Genomic DNA, 9931 nt, shown 5'->3' on the forward strand with positions numbered 1-9931 from the left:
GATGTTAATGTTATCATAAAAGCACTGAGGCACTCTCAATCAATGATGATGTATCGTGTGTGAACTGTCTGTTGTTGAAAATAAACACCAAAACAACTCTTATGACATCAAACCTGTGCTTTATTCTTCATATACTTGAAGTGTGACACCAAAAATACGACATAAAGGGATAAAAAGCTGGCAGTTTTTGGCCGACCGGGTCACCGCTTCGTGTGGCCACTCGATTCGGCACACATCGTGGTTCTTCCAATTTTTTTTATTCAATCGCTGGCTGACCTTCAGCCCCGTATTTTCAGCAATCTCCTCCCACAAATTGCTTGCCATTTGGCAATCTTCATAATGTCTTGACGAGACATTATAGAAGCTGTCGTACTTGCTCTTCGTTGATACTGTCGTCGGCTTGGTCCATTCTTGCATGTAGAAAAATAATGTTTGACAATGTCAGTGATTTCGCGCTGAATCGGAAACAACAGTCTGAGCGGACCAATCATAATCCATTTTCACCACGTCACACACGTTTACGCGACGCAAAGTCAGGAAAAAAAGGAAGGAGCCAGAGAGGCTACGGCGGAGGGTCGTAAATTGGGTCTTCCTTGACGGCGTAGGTCTGACACCGAAGCATAACTCGGCCGTGAGTTTTGTCGCAGGGTTTAAAGTGCCTAGAATTTCTTGCCAAAACTCCCCGACGATTTTATTTTATTTTATTTTTTTTTATGGGGGGGGGGGGGGGGGGGTCAAACCTCTTAAACTACAGAAATTTAAAGAAAACTGTTTTCGCACAGTTCTATTACGCATACAAAAACTGATTTTCATTCAAAATTGTATTTTTTCAATGATTTGCAAAATAAAAGTTAACAAAAACAGCAATAACCCCAACCTCCATCTCCTAATTTTTATTTTCCCTCATTTCCTCACATACTAAATGCCAAATCTCAATTTTAACTAAAGAATATAGGATGTATATTAAAATTGAAGTTAATGTAAATATTTACTTTTTTTTTTGTTTAAAAATAAAGTTATAAGTAACATACAGTGGGGCAAATAAGTATTTAGTCAACCACTAATTGTGCAAGTAATCCCACTTGAAAATATTAGAGAGGCCTGTAATTGTCAACATTGGTAAACCTCAACCATCAGAGACAGAATGTGAAACCCCCCCCCAGAAAATCCCATTGTTTGATTTTTAAAGAATTTATTTGCAAATCATGGTGGAAAACAAGTATTTGGTCAATACCAAAAATTCATCTCAATACTTTGTTACGTACCCTTTGTTGGCAATAACGGAGGCCAAACGTTTTCTGTAACTTTTCACAAGCTTTCCACACACTGTTGCTGTTATTTTGGCCCATTTTTTCATGCAAATCTCCTCTAGAGCAGTGATGTTTTGGGGCTGTCGTTGGGCAACACGGACTTTCAACTCCCTCCACAGATTTTCTATGGGGTAGAGATCTGGAGACTGGCTAGGCCACTCCAGGACCTTAAAATGCTTCTCACGAAGCCACTACTTTGTTGCCCTGGCTGTATGTTTGGGATCATTGTTATGCTGAAAGACCCAGCCACGTCTCATCTTCAATGCCCTTGCTGATGGAAGGAGATTTTCACTCAAAATCTCTCGATACATGGCCCCATTTATTCTTTCCTTTACACAGATCAGTCGTCCTGTGGCCTATACTACGAACTGAGTTCAACCTCCCCAGAAGTAATCCAGTTTACCAGCGGGCAACCAGAGTTGACAAAACCTGGTTGTCTAGTTTGTGGTCAGTCGGTGCTACGACGCTGATTATGAGGTTGATTAGTCGAACCTGTGTCAACCCAGTCAGAGTTACTGCGCGTTCACATAAAAGGGGGCGGAGACCAGAGTCAAACACTACTTGTGACGATGGCACGGGCACCTTACTTCACGGAGGAGGAATGCGCGATGATCATGCGGAGTTATGAGGAATTAAAATCCACCCTCACCATGAAATCGAACACCATTTCAGCGAGTAGAGCACGACGGGTCTGTTGACAGCGAATTTACAGATCGTGTGATTTGTGAATGCGTCAATATGCCAGTTTACTTATGTCCATGCAAAGAAATAAAGCCTGCTGTCAGGACAATAAAATAAGATTTGGTACGTTAACAGTAAGAAATAATTTATCGCGCATCACCACATGAAGCAGGATAATTGTATGTTTAGTCCCATTGACTGTATGAATACGTATGTCCTTTTTTTTTTTTTCCCCTTAGTTTGGGCCTAAAAAATCAAGCCCGACCCGACCCGAGCCCGATCAATTAACTTGATTTGCAAGCCTGAGCCCGACCCAACCCCCCCCCTCCAAAATTTTATGTTATCTTTGTGAGGACTCAGGAGAAGAAGGAAATGCGGGGATTCCATGCGTTGTTGCGTGAATTAAAGCCCGTCTTTTGTAACGAATTTTCACAGTTAAACAAGACTGTAAGATGAGTATTCAATAAACATTTATATCTTTTATATTTGTGCGTCTGTCCTATCAGTGGATTTGACATTTAATTTAATCTCTTCAAGTTGGCAGAAAAAAACGCAAGTTTTCTCAATGTTTAAATAGTCTACATATTTCTATGATTATTATTAACTCATTTACGCAACAAAATAACGCTGGAAAAGTCCGTTAAATATATTTCTTGTATATGAGAGCAAAGCTCCGCATTCGTTTACATTCAGCAATTTCAACGATCAATTTGAAGCGTTTCCATACCCCACTTCGAATCGCACGGCATACAGTGTTCTTACGCAGATATTCAGCATCACCATTGGAATGCATATATTGTCCCTGGCGAAAGAGCGCACGGAGAGGCACACAATCTGCCCGTTTGTGAGGGCCTGACTTCGGCGGGTTACATTATAGTGGCGTCCGCCTCGATCACTTGGCACAGCTAAAGAATTCCCTCAGCTGAAAATCTACATCTTTCATGGAGAACATCTTCCGGGTACGCCAGCGGATTCTGGCGGTCTCCAAAAACCCGTGCACTCCGAAGAGAGCCCCTCACAATCCGCGCGCCAATGTCGTATGGGTCGTCCAGGTATGCTGTCATTGTCAGGAGGACACGTCCGCGGAGGAGTGCTGTTTAATTATAGCGTGGTTAATTAGAATTCTGGGGTTAAGCAAGATCTAACTCTGAGACGACCAGGTTTGGCGTGTGGCGTGTGTTGCCATGGCAACACTTCTCGGTTCCAACATATCCACCTTTCGTAGTCTCGCTTAGCTGCGAACTGAGGTCGCACGTGATGAAGTTACTCTCGAAGTTACCCTGCTAAGCCAGAAAACTGGCTTCGTAGTATAGGCCACAGACCCAAAGCATGATGTTTCCACCCCCGTGCTTCATAGTGGGTATGGTGCAATTCAGTATTAATTTTCCATCAAACACGAGAACTTGTGTTTCTACCAAAAAGTTCTATTTTGGTTTCATCTGACCATACCACATTCTCCCAGTCCTATTCTGGATCATCCAAATGCTCTCTAGCGAACCACAGACGGGCCTGGACGTGTACTTTCTTCAGCAAGGGGACACGTCTGGCAGAGTGGGATTTGAGTCCCTGGCGACGCATTGTGTTACTGATAGTAGCCTTTGTTACTGTGGTCACAGCTCTCTGTGGGTCATTCACTAGGTCCCCTCGTGTGGTTCTGGGAATTTTGCTCCCCGTTTTTGTTATCATTTTGACGCCACGGGGTGAGGAGGGAGTTGAAAGTCCGTGTTGCCCAACGACAGCCCCAAAACATCACTGCTCTAGAGGAGATCTGCATGGAGGAATGGGCCAAAATACCAGCAACAGTGTGTGAAAAGCTTGTGGAGAGTTACAGAAAACGTTTGGCCTCCGTTATTGCCAACAAAGGGTACATAACAAAGTATTGATATGAACTTTTGGTATTGACCAAATACTTATTTTCCACCAGGATTTGCAAATAAATTACTTAAAAATCAAACATTGTGATTTTCTGTTTTTTTTCCCACACTCAGTCTCTCATGGTTGAGGTTTACCCATGTTGACAATTACAGGCCTCTAATATTTTCAAGTGGGAGAACTTGCACAATTAGTGGTTGACTAAATACTTATTTGCCCCACTGTGCATTCAGAAAAATAAGTACAAATGACTTATATTATGCACAGTGAAATGGAATATATTTTGAAGATCGCGCAGGCATTGACTTTTTTAAATCATAAGGTAATGAATCAGTAGCCTAACATAAATGAACAAATATCAATCCAAAGTGCACATTGACAGCTAAGATGTTCTGAGCCTCCCCATCAGAGGAAATAAAACTAGATATGATAAATAAGCCTCCTCAACTTTCGTTGCTCTTAAAGATTTGATCCATTTTATGTTTCATTGCCCTTTTTTTGTCGCATCATTTCAACAACCTTTTTTTTGTTTTGTGCTGCTCCAGAAAACATGCACATTTGAACCAATCAGAGCTAACTATCTCTGCTGATCACATGTCAGTATGTCAGCCAATTGAATGGATAAATGAGTCCAGGCGTTTTACTTTGCTGCGTGCATTCGCACATTAACGTGACTTATCATTGTCAGACTCGGATAACTGCTGCAGCTGGGGAAACCTCCATGCCGTCCGTGGAATAAAATAAATAATAAATATTGGTGGAAACGGATTACGCTACACAAGCACTTTATTATGCTTGTTGTTAACATTTGTGTATGTAAATCTGATGTTGGTAGATTGTTTTCTTCTTGGAGATGAAATGCAAGTGTGGCAGCTTAGCATTTTTTTTTTCACATAGTGTTTTAACGGTTGCTGTCATATTTTCGGAATCACAGTACCGTGTACCAATACAGCATTCCGGCCCTAAAATCTTATACTGGAACTGCACTCCGGCCCTGAATCTTATACCGGAACTGTGTTCTGGCCCTGAATCTTGTAACGGAACTGCGTTCCTGACCGTTCTGGCCCACTTTCACCGCTGTGTTGTCGTAAGGCACATCAAGGTGTCTTCCCTTGCCTAACAGCGTTTTCCACCTGTAAACAAACGAACAAAAACTTGGTACACTTGCATTTAGGGTAAGAAGCCTATGTATGTATGACTTGTAGTCGATGAGTGTTTTCTATTTCTTTAACGCTGTATAACTTGATATAGCAAAGCAAATGATGTCTAAGCTGACGTAAACCACAGAATTGTAGTCAAATTGAAAATAATTGTGCCATCCGACATGTACCGACTAGCAACGGCTAGCAGCAGATAGCATGTGTTGCAGCCACAGCAGTACAGTAGTTGTAGTAAATAATATTAAAGATCGTCATAATTAGGGATGGGAATTGATAGGATTTTTATGATTCCGATTCCATTATCGATATTGCTTAACGATTCGATTCTTTATCGATTCTCTTATCGATTCTAATCTGGGGAAAAAGAAGAACAAACGTTTTGATTGGCATCGAGTTTGTTTAATCAGAAGTCACAACCTTACAAACTCACAACGAGATCAAAAGAGGCCCAAAGCCTCAATGTTAACTGTGGCAATAAGTGGCAAATACACAAGAATGTGTAACATTTTACTGAAACATTTATCTAATAGAAATAAAAAATATTGGTATATATTGGCAGATAGGTTTTTGTTGTGCCTTTGGCAATATGTGTTAAAGCAGGGGTCCCCAAACGTTTTCCTGTGAGGGCCACATAACTTTTCCCTTCTCTGATGAGGGGCCGGGGTCAGTTTGTAACAGAAAAAGTGTGACGATTGCAGAAGTGCATAAATGTAAAAAATTATTGTTTTTCAGAAAGCCACAATCAAATAACCCTTTCTGGATTCTTTATAATAATAATAATAATTAATAATAAAAACACTATTAATTAAATAGATAATAACCAAATAACCCTCTCTGAATTCTTCAAGGAAAAGGCCAGAAAATAAATAACACGAATGAGAAAAAAAAAAAAAAAATCAAAATGGCCGGACCAAATGTGGAGGCGGGCCGTATTTGGGCCGCGGGCCGCAGTTTGGGGACCTTGGGTTAACGTGTATTATTTTACCATTACATTGAATTGCATGCCTTTTAGTTTTTGTGGCGCTTACACGCTCAAGTGGGGGCGCCCTTGCGCTTCCTCACTTGAAGAAGAACGCGCTCACGTGAAGAAGAGCGCGCTTACACCCAAAGAAGAAACGCCGCATCCAAGTGAGTGGGCGAGTTAGTGAGAGAGGGAAACACTTCTACGAGTCAACGTTCTTTGTTAATGTTAATATCTACAGAGGCAACGCCTGTATGTATCATCTTTTGTGTTGTTGTTGTGTTTCCACTCGCGATCGGACACTTAAATCCAGCTGTGTAGTTGTTTGAACGATGTGCTAATGCTAGCGAACGAATGCTAACCATACTGTTATTAGCAGCTAATCATCGCTGATTTACGTTGATGCAAACCTGTTTGTTATTGGGGACGAAATTGATTTGTTTCATTTCTATTCTTAGTTTCACTCTTCAAGTGATGGTTGAATAAAGTCAGCAAATCTCAGCCTTGCAATGACTGCAAGTCGCTTTGTTGTAATTTTTCCTCGTGAAGTGAAGACACTTTCGAGCGTTTGAACCTACGTGCTGTCATTTTTATGTTTATGGCTGCAATGCTCGTGCTTACCCGTTGTAACCTTGCATTTTCACACTCTTTCCTGGTGAAGTGTAGTCAAACTTTGGAGCGAGTGGTTCTTGCGCCATGCTAGTTTGATGCGTCTGGACAACAAGACACGTCACGACGCAATACGCGTCTTTAGGAATCGTTAAAGGGATCGTTAAGGCTTTTTCATTGTGATGTCGAGGCCTCGAAACACTCGGAACCGGTTCCAAATTGGAATCGGATTTCGATTCCCATCCCTAGTCATAATTACAATCATCATCATAATAACAATATCAAAGACAACAAGTCATTTCATGTGCAAGATTTTAGCTTTAGTATTTTTGGAGCACAGGACACATGAAAATGCAGGGATAGGAAGAACATATCTTCCATAGCACAGTGGCAACATGGCTACATAAAAACCCGGTCTTTGTGGTGGCACGGGATGGCAGATGGATGCGGTATTTCCAAATTGCCCTTTTTAAGGGATTTTGATGAGTGATGCCACTCCAGCTCTGCTGTTGTTTTGGTTAGAGAAAGTGTAAATTGGAAGTCGTGAGCAGAAATGCAGAAGTAAAGTGGAAGTACCTAGGAAACTTGTCTACACAAAAACTCTAACACCCACGGTAGGTGAAATAGAACGCTTTCTTTGTCGTAGCCCAGTAGTAGTACGTAAACTATCTAGCGTGCGTGTGTGCCATTGTCCACACCTTGTCCGGAGATAAAGTGCGAGCATGACTAATTTAGGCGGAAACGGCTGTTTCTGGATTTGAAAAACAAAATAAGATCCTCAGCACACCATGCTGTGAGTGACTTCCAGCGCCCCAGAGGATTTATGTTGCAATGCAATCCAAATTCAAAGTTTGAGCCAGGCTATAAATTGCTTTATTTTGTTTGTGAAATTGGGCGGTTTAGAATGTAGTGTCTATGTCAGAGGTCACGGAACCGTCGACCTCGGTCCGGTTCCGGACCCCCAAGCCGTCTGGACCGTATCTCAAGCTGTCCGGACTAATACACGTTGCAACAACAAAAATCATTTTTTTCTGCGGGTTTGCAGACCGGAGGTGGGCAACAAACAAAAACCTTAGCGGTGACGCGCGTGAGCCAGCCAATGGGATTGAAGCATTTGAAAGCTATTTTTAGAACAGCATGTCTCACACTCGCTTTCCAGACTCTGCGGAGTGACAGCCAAAAACTGAGCCGAATGAAGTTGGAGGAAGAGGCGAAAAGGTACGGCAAATGGTGTGCTCAAAACTCTGCAAGATTGATGCAGAAAACAGAGTGTTTAAGGAGGAGTAGACCAACATATTTTTTGGTTCATTTTACCTGGCGGCAGCACAAGACTGACTCATCTGTTCAGAGACTGTGTTCTGCCAAAATATGCTACATCGGCGAAACGTCCTACATTAGTCGAATTTGACACCCAAAGTACTACGGTGCGCGCTACTCTTGTTTTGTTTGGATGCATACAGGCAGAAAGCACTAAAAATGCCTTAAGAAGACACTTAAATGCAGTTATACCAAATAAGGACGGTTTAAATACGCTACGTGACTAATGTGGTCAACTGCTTCAAAGCTAACTCAAAAAAACCACAATGGTTAAAAGTATGAGAGGGTAATACATGCAAAAAGTATTTTTGAGGCAATGAAAAGGTTCTAAAAAACTAAATAAAAACAAAAACAGTGAATACTCGCCACTTCTGACCGATGTGCGCATGCGTTCGGATGCTTGCGCAAGCGCGCTGAGCGTTGTGTAGACGTTTTGCCGCGTAGTAAGGAATGGCCGAACAACGGTAGCGCTTGTAAAAGCAGCAATTTGAAAAGGCACTATGAGACGAAGCTCACAGCTTTTTCGCAAAGTTTCCCTATCAACTCTGCCATCCGTTCTCAAAAAATAGCGGAATTAAGGGCTCAATATGATCGCTTTATTATTTATTACTATTTAATGATTGTTAAATAGTAATTATTACTTACTATAAATTTATTTTTCATATTTTATTTACATTTTTGAATGTTGTAATTATCAGCATGGCCACGTAAAGATACGTTTGTATTTATTGGAAAAAAAGAAGCATTAAAAATATTTCAGGACCCGAGATTGTTGTAATTTTTAAATTCCGGACCCAGAGGATTTTTAATTCATGACCCCGGTCTATGTGAACTGCTCACTTCTACAACCAGAGGAGCCAGACCCAGTGGCCATTGTCCGGTACTGCACGCTTTTTCAAACTGTTCGGGACTTCATTTCGTAAGACTTGAAGTTTGGCCTTGATTATGTCATTAAGTCCTTCTCACATATGAGAAATCAGTGAAGCAGGAGTGGCAAGCCTGCCACTTGTAATTACCGAAACAATTGACACACAATTAAGTCTTTTGTTTCAGTCGATTGTGCCGTCAATCAGCAACGAACTGCTGCAGTTTCGCTAATGTGTGAGTGAATGGGCATAACATTTTGCCTTTCCATGTCAAGGGCACAGTTGTGAAGTCTGCTAACAATTAAGTGCAGTAATGTGCTGAGCTGAGCCCAGTAACAAAATAGGCAGCAATTTCTTCTTCTCCTGATGAAATTATGCTTATCAGGTACCTTGCCTCAGCAGAGGTGAAGGGTCGGCCTGAGAAGGCGGACTGCATTGCTCCACATAATTGAGAGAAGTTTGGATTTAATTGTATAATTAATCTTGTCAAATTAAGTTACACAGAAGTCAGACCGCTAAATTACGAGATCTAGAATATTTTAAATTGCCTTAATGTGAAATCAGGCTCCAGAATGCACTTTGTTCCCTCCTGATGGAAGTGAGCTTTTAGACACGCTGAACACGGCATGTTGTAATAACCCGCTAACAGTTCTTATCACGTTGTTCCTTTTTGCATGATTAATTTCCTCAGAAAGTAATTGCAATTTCTAAAGGAGCCATTTTATTGAACAGCTTTTTCTGTGACAATGAAGTGAAGGTATTAAGATAGAATTCATGGTGCTCACCGGCCAAAACTTTTTAAACATAGCCGTTTTTGATCTCTATAAATGTTGAGGCATACTTTTAAAAACTCACTTAGTTTATATTTCTTAATAGTAGTGTCCGTCTGAAACTCCCAAAACATATTTGAATGTAAATTTAAAACGGTACATACACAAATACTTTCTCCCATAGGCACACAATTATCCTGACATCCTCTGTTTCAGAGGGGTTCTATGTGACTCCACACAACAAATATGGCGCGAACATCAAAGCAGTGCTTGAAGTAAAGGTAAAAGCTGTTCAAATATTGAACTTTTTAAAATATTTATTCACCAGAATTTGTTCTTTATGCAGTCTTCTTTTGGCTACAAAACTTGTATATTGGATGGGGCT

The sequence above is a fragment of the Corythoichthys intestinalis genome, chromosome 15 (assembly GCF_030265065.1).
Source record: "Corythoichthys intestinalis isolate RoL2023-P3 chromosome 15, ASM3026506v1, whole genome shotgun sequence".
In the NCBI taxonomy this organism is placed as follows: domain Eukaryota; kingdom Metazoa; phylum Chordata; class Actinopteri; order Syngnathiformes; family Syngnathidae; genus Corythoichthys; species Corythoichthys intestinalis.